We start from the raw sequence: 15,181 nt of genomic DNA, 5'->3' as shown, positions 1-15,181 counted from the left end.
TCCCTGGCTCCACCATTCCTTCTCCTTAAATCTGTTCTTGACTGGCTAAAACTATTTATGATAACTACAGTGACAAATTCACATTTGTATAGCATGTTACAGTTTAGTATTATAGATCTGTAAATTTTTATTAGATACAGCTACTGAGGCTTTCCACAAATTAGCTCATATCTCATTTAATACTTCCAAGACTCCTATGAGGTAGGATTATTACCATTTCACAGATAAGAAAACAAAAGTTTGAAGAGGATAAGTGACTTGTTTAAAGTAATGCAACTAATAAGCATAGGGCTTTACCCTGGATCACTCTAAAGAAAAGTACATATACTCCTGCATCCATTAATCCAACTAATCATTTGCTTTTCTCAACTTACTGATCAGAACTGGGGGAAGGGAAGTATGTATGTGGAAGGATTCTTTCACCAAAAATGTAATAGAAAATAAGAAGCAAAACTTGACAGAATAAAAACAGGAAAAATGTAAAAGGTTGACTCAGATCTCTTCCCTTCCCCAAGGTTATCAGGGAATATCTAATAAATTTAAATGCTTACAAGGCAGACATTTTTATACTACCCTAGAACACAGAGGGGGGGAAAAGGAGAGGTTCCCAATTCACTCTTATACATTGGCTTAATCCTGACACCAAAATGAGGCAATAGTAATATTGTATGTATCATTTGTGACCATAAATGCAAAAACCTTAACATATTTTAAGTTAAAAACTAAAGAAATATGTAGTATAACCCCATTTGTAAAGGAAACCATTGTGAGTATATGTAAGTATGGATGGATATAATAAGTGCATATTTATACATATGTACACATAAATCAAAGATACAGGTGGAAATGTAAACCCTAAACTGTTAAAAATGGTTACCTGGGACAGGAATGATCTTGGGGGTGAGGGGAAAGGACGAGAAGTAAAGGGAGATTTTCAGCTTTTATTGAATATACCCACATATTATTTGAATTCTTATAATGAACATGTATCATGTTTGCATTAAAATACACAAATAAAAAGCACACCCTAAATACTCAATGTGTTCTCCTCTACTTGTTACAATGAAAACTAATTCCTTTATTCACTCATTGGACATTAACAAACATTCAGGGTGCAGCTCCTACATACTGTCCCTGAGTTTTAGTAAGTACTTGTGCCAGCCACCAGCTACTTAGAACCCTTTTTAAAAGAAAAATAAACTCTACCCCCAAGTGGGGCTTGAATGCACCACCCGAGATCAAGAGTCACATGCTCTACTGAGACAGCCAGATTTCCGGAGAGCCTCTTTTCAAAGATTAACTTATTTACTTGAGAGACAGAACAGGAGAGAAAGAGCATACTCTCACAAAGGGAGATGCAGAGGGATAGGGAGAGAGTCTTAAGCACCGGAGCATGGAACCCAACACAGGGCTGGATCTCAGGACCCTGAGGATCATGACTGGAGCCGAAACCAGGAGCTAGACACTTAACTGACTGTGCCATCCAGGGGCCCCATCTAGGGCCTGAGTTTTTAAATCCAGGATGGAACAACAGTTACTTCCTTCCATAAGATTCGGTGTTGAGGGATCCCTGGGTGGCGCAGCGGTTTGGCGCCTGCCTTTGGCCCAGGGCGCGATCCTGGAGACCCGGGATCGAATCCCACGTCGGGCTCCCGGTGTATGGAGCCTGCTTCTCCCTCTGCCTATGTCTCTGCCTCTCTCTCTCTCTCACTGTGTGCCTATCATAAATAAATAAAACAAAAAAAAAATTTAAAAGATATGGTGTTGAATTTTAAATCAAGGACTAATTTTTATCATTTATTATTTTTTTAAGTCATGTCAGAGGTAAGAAATATTTTCCTTTTTCAGAATCTGTACTACCTTTATTCTATAAAGGAGTGCCAGATAATTTTTTACTGGTCTTTTTTTCAGGGGGGTAGGGTTGTTAAAAAAATTCATTTGTAGTCAGTGCTGGACATAGCTACGTTGGACAATGGAATGCAAAGATGAATTAACATACAGCCTCTACCTACCCTCTAAGGAGCTGATAATTTTGCACACCTATGTCTGATACAGAGTGCCACATAAAAACTGAAATATGGACCTTAGTAATCCTACACTTCAAAATGAAACTGGCAAACTGCCCTGCTCAAAAATAAAAGTTAAGGGCGTCTAAGTGGCTCAGTTGGTTAAGCATCTGCCTTGAGCTCAGGTCATGAATCCCAGACTCCTGGGATGGAATCCGGAGTGCTCAGGCTCCCTGCTCAACAGGAGTCTACTTCTCCTTCTGTCTCTTCCTCTGCTTGTACTCGCGCCGTCTCTCTCTCATGCTTTCTCTCTCTCTCTCTCTCAAATTCTTAAAAAAAATAAATCCAGTTTAATCCAGAATTTTACTATTTATGAAAATCTGAAATTACTCAAATATCTTAAGATAAAGGGAATAAATTAGTTGGAAAATAGAGAATCTGGAAGCTGCAGGATAATATGCAACACAATGTCTCAGTGAGGAGTGGGTTCTAGGATTAGTTATGCTAATGATTAGCCACCAAGAAGCTATGTTACTAGGTTTAATCCTTCTGACTGCTTCCCTATAGGAAATATGGAAATCATATCTACCTTATTAGGATAGGAGAAAACAAAGAATTATTTCAAAAAGAATAACAAAATCTGGTAAATATGAAGCAGTATGACCACCTGCTTTTTGTTGTCTGGTTTGCTTTTTATTTTCCCCCACTTTGTCAATGATTAGCCAAGTAAATTTGCAAACACAATTTAACTTCTGTATGACTGTTGGGGTGGAGAGAATGCAGAAAGCAGAGTTAAAGACCTGAGTTTACCTCCAAACCTTCCTACTAACTCTGTAAGATTAAAAAACAGGCAAATTATTTAACCTCTTTGCACCTAAGCTTCCCAGCAATAAAACAGGGATAAAGCTATCTTATAGAACTATTCCAAAGATAAAATCAGAAAATACATGTGAAAACATAAAGTTAGAAACTATTATAAATTACACATTTTCCTAAAGAAGATAAAAGACCATTAAGAACGTGAAAGATACTCAATATCATTAGCCGTTGGGGAAATGTAAATGCAGACCACAATGAGATACCACTTCACACTCACTAGATGGCTATCATCAAAAAGACAGTATTAACAAGTACTGGAGAAAATGGAACCCTCATACTTTGCTAGTGGAAAGGTCAAATGCTACAGCAGCTATGGAAAATAGTTTGATAATTCTTCAAGAAGTTAAACAGAGTTATCATATGATCCAGCAATATCACATATGATCCAGCAATATCACATCTCCAGCAATATACACTCAAGAGAACTGAAAACATATCCACATGAAAACTTGTAAATGAGTGTTCATAGCAGCATTACTCATAATAGCCAGAAAGTGGAACAAACCCAAATGTCCATCAACTGATGAAAGGATAATCAAAATGTGCCATATCCATACAAAAAAGATTATTCAGCCATAAAAAGGAATGAAGTAGTGATACATACATTAATATGGATGAACCCTAAAACTACTATGCTAAGTAAAAGATACAAATGGCCACGTATTTATATGATTCTGTTTATATGAAATGTCCAGAACAGGCAAATCTCTAGAGAGAAAAGAGACCAATCTTTGCCACGTGCGGGGGGGGGGGGGGGGGGGGGGGGGAAAGAGTGACAGTTAATGGGTATGGGGGTTTCTTTACGGCATGATCGAATTATTCTTTAACTGGTGATGACGTTTGCACTACTTTGGAAACATACTAAAACCACTGAATTGTATGCGTATAATAAGAATGAATTATACGGTATATGAGTTACAGCTCAACAAAAGAAAAACTGTAATGGAAATTTAAGTGTCTGCTCCTTTTCATTAGTCAATAAGCTACTTTTCTCAAGAGGCTGTTCCTGTAGCTCTTAACAGCTATGAAAGTTCTTTGAAGTTAGATGTTACACAGGTGAATGGCAGTTTTGGTAAAGTAAAACTACTAATCATGTTAGAGAAACTTTCTACGGATCAGATTAATTTGTGTAATTTTATTTCTTCAAAAGAAAAGTCCCTATGAGTTGCAAGTTTGTTTTTAGGGAGTAGAAAGAGCTTCAAGAAGTCTTTACAGAGTACCCTGAAAAAAAATTTTAAAAAAAGAAAAATGGTCAGAAGGTAACAATCTTTTCTACTTTTTTAATTAGTGGACATTTACTTTTTTAGATATGCCCGTGCCCATCGATCAACTAAAATCCAAACACACGGAACTCTGCGACTTCTTCCACCTTCTCTGTTCCGATCTGCTGTCACTTTGCTAAATCCATCACCAGCTCCTAATGTCCACCAATTACTCTTTCCTATTATTATTCTCAGGGGTTAAAATGCTTAGCAAACTCTTTAAACGTGATTGATTCATTCCCTAATGTTGGGGAATGTATACAGCAAGGCCCAAATTTTCAGATTAAATTTAGTCTAGACTGCTTGAATAAATAAATGGCAAAATGATTTCCTGGAGCTGGGGACAGAAAAACCATCTATAGAGTCGTGTCATACTTTCTAAACCCATTTGGGAATCTTTTCATGTATTGAGTCATGGGATAAAGACAGTCACCAACTTTTGTCCACAGAAAGTATGATGTATAAAAGCTTCCTGGTTCTAGAACAAAGAAGCATTTTATTGCTCAAAGCAAAAGTAAGGTATTTTCCTTCCATTTAGTATTGTTATACTAAAATAGCAATAGCAATGAAACCAGCGAGGTAACAGCATGACCAAGGTACGTGAATAAAGAACAAATAAATTGTTCTTTATTGCGTATTCTTCCTTGGTGGGGGAGGGGGGGAGGAAACAGTTCTTCACACCTAAGAAGCCCGAAATGATGCCAAAGAAAACCATTATGGATGAATATTTCCCAAAATGGGGATATTCTGTGTGGCAATTTTATTTATCTATTTTTTCCTGAGTGGCAGTTTTCATTTGGGAGTTTGCCAACCTATGCCAGGACGTGTCGTGGGCACACCTGGCACGGACAAAATGTGCAAGAAGTGATAAATATTCTCCTAAATGGGCACATTCTGAGAGGCAATTTCATTTTTTTTATTTTATTTTTTTCTGAGGGGCATTTTTAATTCGGGAGTTTGCCAACCCAGGTACGCCAGGCCGTGTGGTGGGCACACCTGGCACGGGCAGACTGTGCACGGAAGAGGCTGACCCGTCCCACAGCGGCCACGGGGCCGGTCCCCTCAACGGCGCTTCCAACTTCTGGGGTGATGTCGGCCTAGGGGACAAAGATGTCAAAGCACCGAGGAAAACCCTCGGCTCGTCAGAGCGGCGTCGAGGCCCGGCCGCGCCCCCGCGAGCCCGCCGGGCTGCGGCGTCTCCCCGCGGCAGCCCGCCCGACGCCCGGGACCCGCGCGCGGGCCCCCGTCCTCCCGCGCCTCGGTGACCCCTCGGGAGGCCTGAGGGAGGCGCAGCCCGCAGGCCCCGGGGAGGCGGCCACACAAAGGAGGCGGCCGCCGGCGGGGGCCCGGGCCCGGAGGGCGAGACCCGCCGCGAAACCGGGACGGACGCCCTGACCTGTTGCACCCGGCGGGTCCCCTTCACCCAGAAACGAACAAGGGCGCTGGCGGGGGGGCGGCGGCGGCGCGGGAGCGGAGGCCGCCCGCGGGGCTCCCACCTCCGGCGCTTTGTCTGAGGCGGCGGGGGCGGCGGCGGGGCGCCCCTCCCTCAGCCGCGCGCCGCCCGCCCGGGAGCAAGCGGCCCCCGCCCCCGCCCCCGCCCCGCCGCCGCCGCCGCCCCCGCCGCCCGCGCTCGCCCCCCGGCCCCGGGCCTGCGCGCTCCTCCCGCGCGGGCCGCCTGGGCCGCGCGGCGGCCACACTCACCGGCTGGCGCTGCGGACGGCCGCCGCCTCCGGGCTCGGCGGGGAGGACGCGGGGACGCGAGCGAGGCGCGGACCCAGGCGGACGGCGAGGCGGGAGGAAGGCGGGCCGGGGGCGGGGCGGCGGCGGAGCGCGGCCCGGCCCCGCGGAGCGTCAGGCGGCGGCCCGGCGACCTCCCCGCACCCGCGGCCCGACCCCGCGCGCGCTCCAGCGGCGGCTGCGCGGCGACCCCGCCCGGCGCGGGAGGGGGCGGGGCCTCGGCGTGAGGGGGCGGGGCCTGCTTGGGGCGGGGCCGCGGAGGGGGCGGGGCGAGGCGCTGGCGGCGAGCGCATCCCCCGCCCCACTCCGGGGACCCGCGAACCGCGCATCGCCGCGGGAGACCCGGGGAGCGCTGCCCGCGGAGTCCCGAACGGCGGGCTCGAGCAAACGCTCGGCTACTGGGCGGCTTGCCAGCCGTGGCTCTAATCTGTCCTCAGCCTCAAATACGTGGTTTCCAAGAGTTTCGAAATTCTGACACCTCCCCCCACCCCCACCCCACCCCACCCGAGTCTGAGAAATATAGGCCTCTGGGGGGCGGGGGCGGGGGTGGGTAGGGAATGCGATGGATGAGGGCAGTTGGTTTCCTTTCGGGGATCTCTCCACTGGGCAGTCCACGGTGTATTCGCAGGTGGCCCTCTGATCCTGGCCGCTTCCCCATCTTCAGCATCCCTAGTTATTTTTCTACCAAAAGTACCGACCTCGGAGTCCTCGTTCTTGTGATTTTATTGCGCAAATCATCTTCGTTTCCTGAACTCAGTTCAAGGGAGTCACCAGCTAAGGCACACAAGCTCGGGGCCCCCGGCCATAGGGTCCCAATCCCAGGCCTTCCCTATGGCTCACTTGAGCACATAATTCCATTGATAAAATCTTGTCGTTCCAACAACTGGAACCAAATCTCTCCCCCAGTAAAGTGCTCTGATTTGAAATCCGGTGGATGAAGTCTTCCTCTTAATTCTGTGACTACTGATCTGTTTCCACTCCATCAACCTCTTTACCCCTCACTCTAGGGCGAGGCTCTCTGATTGCACGTCTGCTTCTGTCCGAGGGGACTGTCCGAGAAGGCTCCAAAACCACAGAGCATCCCTCTTTAAAATTCTCCCGGGGCTGTCCACCTGGACGACGAGGTCCAAGCTAATTACCGTGGTATACAAGGCCACTTATGACCTGATCCCCAGACCTATTCAGCGCCAGCTCTGACTCCCATCACATTTCACACACAAATGCAACAGACTGTCTCAGTATCTCCCTCCATTTTCCCACCGGTCTGAAATCCACCCCTCATGTAACCAGGATTCCTACTATCCTTTAAGATGATAAATGCATCATTTGCTCCTTGGAATCATTCCTGACATCCCCCTCTTTTCTCCACACCCACGTGTTCACCCTATGCACTTGCACTGGATTGAATACTCTTCCCTTTATGACTTCATGGAATCTTTTCTCTCTTCCCTATGACTATCCTTAGTACTTTTTTTCTTTTTTCCCATTGCTTTGCTTGGGGGTCTTTTGTCACTAGCCTGAGTTCCTTGAAAGGATATATATTTTTGTCTCATTCATTTTTTGGTTCCCAGACACAGCACAGTGCTCAGCACCAGGAAGTTTCCCTTTAAATATTTGTAGCAGTTTGACGTCATTCATTCCAGCAAATAGATGCTGAGCATCTTCTCATCAGGAGAGAAATACAGTGCAATCCAGTCCCTGCCTTTCTTAACCTTCCACGGTATTCTGTTCTTCCTTTACTAGGTGGCATTCTCTACTTATCATTTAAAACCCTCTCCTACTATCGCGCTCACGTTCTTTGCTTATTTTAATAAAGCAAGAGCATGCCAAACAATCCATTACCATAATTCCCACACATCTCTGCCCTTCCTCTTTCCATACCCTCTAGTTCCACACTGTATTACCTAGTTAATAGATAAGGGATAGCTGCTGTAACAAAAAAAAATAAAAAATAAAAAAAAAATAAACATTAGGTTGTAAATCCAGAGAATGAAGTTTGGGCACCATTTTTGCCAATAACTACTAAATTAATGAATATAGTTCAATCACTTAAACTCACTAGGCCTCTCTTATAACATTCTTTGGCTCTATGATTAGCCTTAATTTTTAATATTTTGTTATTAAGGTAAGCATATCCTTCTTAAATAGTGTATGTATAAATTGAGGGATGACCAAATCCTTGCAAAGTAGCTGTCCAGCATATGCTTGAACTCCAAGTGATAGGGAACCACTCACTACTTCACAACAGGATTCATCTTTGGACAGTGTTTCTAGTCTTTACACTGAGCTGAAATGTGTCTCCTTATAAATTTGTAGGTAGCTATGAGTATTGGTAGGAAACACTACTGGATTTAAGTTCCAAAGTGGTGTAACCCAGTTATATAACTTCCTAACTGTATGAACTTGGATTAGCACAAAACTACTCCAAGGATGAGTTTGTTCAGCAATAAAAGGGAAAAACATATTATAAATATGAATACAATGTGTATTAAAGTGCCCAGTGAATCTGAATCTAGTACCTTGTACTGAGTACAGAACAGTCCCATTACCATTCCATACATAGCCTTTTAAATGTTTGAAGCCAGCAACCCTAGCACATGACTTCCCAAACTATGCTTCCCTCTCATGCTCCCGGCATCTCCTCCACGCATTCTCATCTAGACATACCCTACTGCCTCTTAAAATGTGGCATCTGGAACATTTGAGTCCAATAATCCAGGTATGAAGAGAGTACCAGTAAAGTACAATTGTCTACAGTTTTATGGATATTTCAAAATCCAATTTGATACCACAATAACATTTTTCTATTATAGCACACTGTTCATAAATATCATGTTTTTGCCAATTAAAACCAAAAACATCCCCAAATCTCTTAGAAGTCTTTAACACATATATAGCTATAAAAGCATTTCTCCTTCACCCTGTATTTGTGCATTTTGTTTTTGAAGACTGAATGCAGATCTTTGCATGTGCTCCCCTTAAATATCACTTTGGAAGTTATGTACAAGGAGCCCCTGCCAAAATAGAAATTAGTGAAAGGAGAATAACATTAAAAAAATATATATTCAGTGAAGGGGACAAAAAAAAATCCCAAAGACACTCTTAAGCCACAAATTCCCAAATTCCTAATTTCTCCCCTACAATTTCCCTCAGGTTTTTTATTAAAAGCCACATTTCAGTGTCATCTAAAATAACTTTTCATACTCATCTTCTTTTATTTTTATAATAAATGAAAGTTGAAAATGAGTAAGGGACAGGCGGGGCTAGGTGATCGGGCTCACGGAAATCCCCCAAATGCTAAGGTGTAAGGAAACTAGAGACAAGAGAACAAACCAGACCACCTTGCTGGAGGTGAGGGGATCTTTTTTTCATGACAGTTACCTGTGACCAACAAAGAATGACCAGACCCTAAAAAGAAGCAAGCCATTAAAGATGTTATCAGCAGTCCTTACTCAAGGCAAGAGAACACCAGAATGATAAGGCCACAGGTTTCTTGGCCAGTTCTAAATAAAAGACTGCCGGTGGGGCCTTCATTTGGCAACACTATCAGGACTCCTCTCACTCCTGAGAGCTTTTTCTGTTTCCTTGCTTAATAAACTTCTATCGCGGGATCCCTGGGTGGCGCAGCGGTTTGGCGCCTGCCTTTGGCCCAGGGCGCGATCCTGGAGACCGAGGATCGAATCCCACGTCGGGCTCCGGTGCATGGAGCCTGCTTTTCCCTCTGCCTATGTCTCTGCCTCTCTCTCTCTCTCTCTCTCTCTCTCTCTCTCTCTCTGACTATTATAAATAAATAGAAAAAAAAATTTAAAAATAAATAAATAAAAATAAACTTCTATCGCTTTACTCATTCTCCTGTGTCCACGTGTTTCCTTCTTCAACTCTGTGAGACAAGAACCTAGCTCTCCTGCTTCACAAACACCTTTTATGTATGTGTATTTCCCACACATTATTCACTGGAACTTCTAAAGAATTCACTGAGGAAAGGCAGACCAAGGCCTCATCCCACTAAAGCTCAGCAGGCTTAGGTAATTTGCTGAACAGTCAGTCTGCACCAAAATTGGCTTCTTGGAGAAAGTGCCCCACCCACAGCCCCTGCTGGCGGGGAGGCCGCAGGCAGACCAGTTGCCTGTGTAATCCCTGAATCACTGCTGATTACTCCTGACCCATAAACAGCTGGGGCACACCCATTCAAAAATGACCTAGAGGAGAAAAAAAATCAACCCAAAAAAGCTGGTCCAATCAGACCAACTAAATCCAAAAGGAGACACAGAGGGTGCCCGCTGGTGAGTAGGGTCCTGACAGCAATGTCAGCCAATGACTAAACACAAAACATCAGGGCACCTGGGTGGCTCAGTGGTTGAGTGTCTGCCTTCAGCTCAGGGAGTGACCCGGGGTCCTGGGATCAAGTCCCACCTCCGCCTCCCCGCAGGGAGCCTGCTTCTCCCTTTGCCTGTGTTTCTGCCTCTCTGTGTGGGTCTCTCATGAATAAATAAATAAAATCTTTAAGAAATAAAATAAACAGAAAACATCTATTCACTACACATTCAACTCATGTATCCAACAAATATTCATTAAGCGTCTCTGGTCTAGATGCCAGGTATACAGTATGGACAAATTATATAAAAATTCTGCCTCTTAGATCTTGCAATCTGGTGGATGGGACAGGCAATACATGCAATAAATAAATCAAAGAGTATATTAGAAAGTGATTAGTGTTGGATAAAACAGGAAAGGGGACTAGGACATGGGGTAGGGTATCACTCTTAATCATGGGAATAGGAAAGGCTTCACTGAGACTGTGAAGTATTTGAACTAAGGCTTAAAGGAGATGAAGCACTGACCCTGTGATAAAGAAGACATATAGGTGAAGCTGAGGGAACCAACTGGTAGTGGGCTGATCACGAAGCAGACAATGAAAGAATAGCAAAATCAGGCAATGCATAGAGCAAGGCATTCAAAATCCTTGTGGAAGATTTTTTTTTTTTTTTGAGATTTTATTTATTTGAGAGAGAGCGAGTGAGAGAAAGGGCACAAGCAGGGACAGAGAGAGAGAGGGAGAGGGGCAAACAGTCTCCCTGCTCAGCAGGGAGCCCTACGTAGGACTCCATCCCAGGACTCAGGGGATCATGACCTGAGCTGAAGGTAGATGCTTAACTGACTGAACCACCCAGGTGCCCCCGGGGGGAGTATTTTTTAAAAATGAGGGTGGCTGGAGGGGAGGTGGGTAGGGGGAAGGGATAATTGGGTGATGGGCATTAAGGGAGGGCACTTCATGCAATGAGCACTGGATGTTTTATGCAACTGATGAATCACTAAATTCTACCTCTAAAACTAATTTGTAAAAATACAGATTGTGTGAAAACTAAAAACAAACAAAAACAAAATCTAAAACAAAACAACCCAAAAAAAAAAACCCAAAACAAAACAAAAATATACAGATTGTGTGGGTTTCCTGGCTGGCTTAGTCCATAGAGCATGTGACTCTTGATCCCCGGGTGTGAATTCAAGTCCCACATGTGGTGTAGAATTTATTTTTTAAAAAAATATGGATAGTGATAGAGAGAGGGAGACACCATCAGCAAAGTCTTTGGTCTAGTCCATATGGGGCAGTGTCCTGATCATTTTGTTGGTAAAAACAATCCACCCCACCGCGGTCCTGCTCGCTCTCGTTCTCTCTCTCTCTCTCTCTCTCTCTCTCTCTCTCTGTCTCAAATAAGTAAACAAAATCTTAAAAAATAAATAAACACTTCCCACATGATTGGGATGTTTAGCAGAATGGGAACCCTTGCTCAAAAGAAATGTCTACCAACTGATGCCTTGGGTTCTGAACACTCTTCAAATTCTGTTCCAGAAAACCCAACCCAGCGTGCATCCCTTTTCTCCTAGGAAGCTTCCTTGTTCAGCTTTTCTTGTATTCCTGGGAAAGCTGATATCCATGGATGAGATTGCAGTTTTTCTAATTTGCATATGTGTTCTTTACAAAACCAAAAGAACAAGAACCAAATCCCAAACCTATCCCTGAGGGCACCTGTTTGGGTTTCTGTATCTTGCAATCCAAAATTGCCCAACATATTACCACAGTCACAAAGCTAAGAGATGGTGTTGCTGAAACCGTAGCACTGGGTTACTATGCTTCATGCTGCAACTCTTACCTTTAGGGGCAGAACAAAAATGGAAATTTGGGGGTATTTCTTTAACAAATCAATATCAGCATTTGAAAAATTGCCAAAATATTGTATTTTAAAATCTGAAGGTGTATAACATTTGTTTTAGGAATGTATATTTAATATATTATGGAATTTTTAAGAAAAATATCTAATAATTTTATTTCAAAAATACTCTGAGTATTCAATTTATCAGTTTTTACATTTGACATAATTTAAAGCTCAGAATTTCTCTTTCATTAAGGAAGTTAAAAAGACCTGTTTTTGGTTTTGTTTTTAATATACTTTCATGGTCCCAAAGTTATATAAATAACATTTTTAAAGGTGGTTGCTGTTGTTGTTTCTGACCACCTGTTAGTTCATTATCTAGGCCAATGTGTTTGGAGTCCTTTATACAACAGAACTTCTTCAAAAGCCAACATAGTTTGCATTCCCTTGTGTCAGGTAGGTTTTTCTTTTTCCCCAGTTACACTTTCGCAAAATGTGTTTGGTAAACAGGCCAAAGAGTGAAAAGTAGCATTTGACTTTTTTGTAAAATCAGCAAATACCTTTCCTAACAAAACTGACTTCTTTTTCTAGTTGTCGAGTCATAAAGTTTTTTTTTTTAAAGATTTTTATTTATTTATTCATGAGAGACACACAGAGAGGGAGAGAGGGGCAGAGACATAGGTAGAGGGAAAAGTAGGCTCCATGCAGGGAACCTGACGTGAGACTCAATCCTGGGTCTCCAGGATCACGCCCTGGGCTGAAGGCAGTGCTAAACCACTGAACCACCCGGGCTGCCTGAGCCATAAAGTTTTAAAGCTGGAAGAGACCCCCACCTATTCCAACACCTTCATTTTCCTATGACTTGGAGAAGTTAAACAACATACCTGACTCTAGAGTTCATTAACAAAACATCAAAAACTATAATTTAGGCCTCCTGACCTAGAGTAGTTGGTATAAACTGAAAGCATTTGAATATTTGCAGGATCATCTGTGTAAATAGATGTGGTGCATAGTTTAGACATAGCACAAGTTTATCTCTTAAACATCAGTAGTGCTTTAAAACTATTAGAAATAACAGAAAATGAAATAAAGTTTCAGGCTAAGGAAAGGTTCTAATTTCAGCAATTTACTGTCCCTCTTAATTAATGTAAATTTTGTAATAGCGATTAGCAAAAGGAGACCGAGTTAAAAGCAAATTGCTCAGGTAAATTGTTTTAGATGCTTCTGGCAACATACAATACATTACATAATAGAACAAAGTAAATTGACTATGCCAATTTTTATAGTTCTCTCCAATAAATTTTCTTCCAATAAGTACCATTAAATGCCACTCTGTTATATTCTCAAATAAGGTGTTCCTGAGTCAGAACCCTTTGGTTCCAAGTATCAAAGCCATTTTTAACTGGATTGAGATGAAGTGGTCATGGATTTTTCTGGAACAATACTGTGGATTGTCTGGAATAATAGTGAGGTAGTTCAAGTGCACTAAAGGAAGAATTGCATTTGTGAGTGTCCAAGTAGGCAGTTAATTAGGTTCGAACAGGATACCTGGAGGCAGCACTGAGGAAGTCTTGGCCAGCTGTCGGGAAAGTCAGACCTACCCTGGCAGCACTCCACAAGAAGCCAGACCAAACCAGACAGGCCCAAGTTGGTGGGTGCCCTGACAGGAACCCCTGACCAATAAGGAAGAAAAGGAATGGAAATCTTGCTTCCGAGAAACCCCAGCCCCAAGTAATGAATATACCATCCACTAATTAACAACCTTCAGTAAGAGATAGAATCCCGAACCCCAGGGCCTGCAGCTCTCACATCTTCAAAGTGCACTTTTGCTTTAATAAACTTTCCCATCTGTGTCACTTGTCTGCTGTGTTGTGTGTCTGTCCTTGAATTCTTTCTCATGACAAGACCAAGAACCTTCCACTGTTTCTTTGGGACAGGCTGGGTAGAGGCCTCAGGACCCCAGGGGGTCTCCCCAGTTCACTTGGCAACGTGGAGACCTCAGAGACCAGAGCAGAGACCCAAGCAAAGTCAGCATCTTCCTCAGCCTCTTCTGTGAAACCTGTTTCTCTGTGACTTGCCTTCAATCTGTCCAGCTGCAAAAACCCAGTCTGTTTTAGGCTAGGTGGAGAAGAGTTCCAGGTAGTACTGGGTGTACATCTTCCAGCTGACAGATACTTCATGTAGAAAAATATCAGGAGTGGCCAATATTTTTGGTGAAATGAATGTTCAAACACTGTGAACAGTAGAACAAGTTTGGTCTGTGGGGTAGAAGGCTGGGTATCATACCTGGCAGCTCCCTTCATGGGAGGAAATTTCCTGCTAAGGAGACAGGCGCATTCCCAGGTAAGGGGAAGACAGGAGTACTAGGCCAGCTGAAACTGTAGCTATTCACTGCAAAATGTGTGCTTCTATAACCTCACAGTAGAAAGAAGATTTTTATGAATTTTTTTATTACCTACTCAAATATTAGAATTGGAAGGGATGCCTGGGTGGCTCAGGGGTTGAGTGTCTACTGTTGGCTCAGGTCATAATACCAGGGTCCTGGGATCGAGTCTTGCACAGGGCTCCCCAAGGGGAGCCTACTTCTCCCTCTGCCTGTGACTCTGCCTCTCTCTCTGTGTCTTCATAAATAAATAAAATAAAATCTTTAAAAATATATTAAAATTGTAATGTAAAAAAAATTACTTCTAGCCTCCTCATTTTATGTTAAAAACCTATACTCAAGTACCCTTTTTCTGGTTTGTTGATGCTTCTTTAAAACCCTAGCCTAAGGTAACCTGGGTGGCTCAGTGGTTGAGCATCTTTGGCTCAGGTTGTGATCCTGGGAGCCTGGGATTGAATCCCACTTGAGGTTCCCCGTGGGGAGCCTGCTTCTCCTTCTGCCTACGTCTCTGCCTCTGTCTCTCATGAATAAATAAATAAAATCTTTAATAAGGCAAAACAAAACCCTAGCCTAGAAAAATCCTTCAGTTTATTCATGATTATGGTAGGAAAACCCAATTTTGCTTGATCAGAACATTTTTACTTATTACTTGCATTATAAGTCTAAAAAATTTAGATCTATAATTATTTTATTCAAAGCTGAAGAGGCAAAAGCACTTGATTGCCAAATTCAATCAGCATAGTGAAATAGGGTCTCATTTAA

General features: G+C 43.2%; 1 protein-coding gene across 2 annotated transcripts in view; it reads right to left on the bottom strand.

Annotated features, from left to right (window-relative positions):
• The window catches only part of SESTD1 (SEC14 and spectrin domain containing 1), a 138,892-nt gene extending 132,870 nt beyond the window's left edge, over window positions 1-6,022 (bottom strand). The window contains exon 1 of one of the 2 annotated variants that reach the window (XM_055308072.1): window positions 5,849-6,022. The gene's annotated coding sequence lies outside the window, so the exon portion shown is untranslated. The remainder of the gene's footprint in view (window positions 1-5,848) is intronic. The other variant, XM_055308071.1, reaches the window with a different exon arrangement.
• Between the last annotated feature and the right edge of the window lie 9,159 nt (window positions 6,023-15,181).

The sequence above is a fragment of the Nyctereutes procyonoides genome, unplaced genomic scaffold (assembly GCF_905146905.1).
Source record: "Nyctereutes procyonoides isolate TBG_1078 unplaced genomic scaffold, NYPRO_anot_genome, whole genome shotgun sequence".
NCBI classification, from domain to species: domain Eukaryota; kingdom Metazoa; phylum Chordata; class Mammalia; order Carnivora; family Canidae; genus Nyctereutes; species Nyctereutes procyonoides.
The sequence above is the reverse complement of the archived record's forward strand: the minus strand, read 5'-3'. Positions and strand labels throughout refer to the sequence as shown.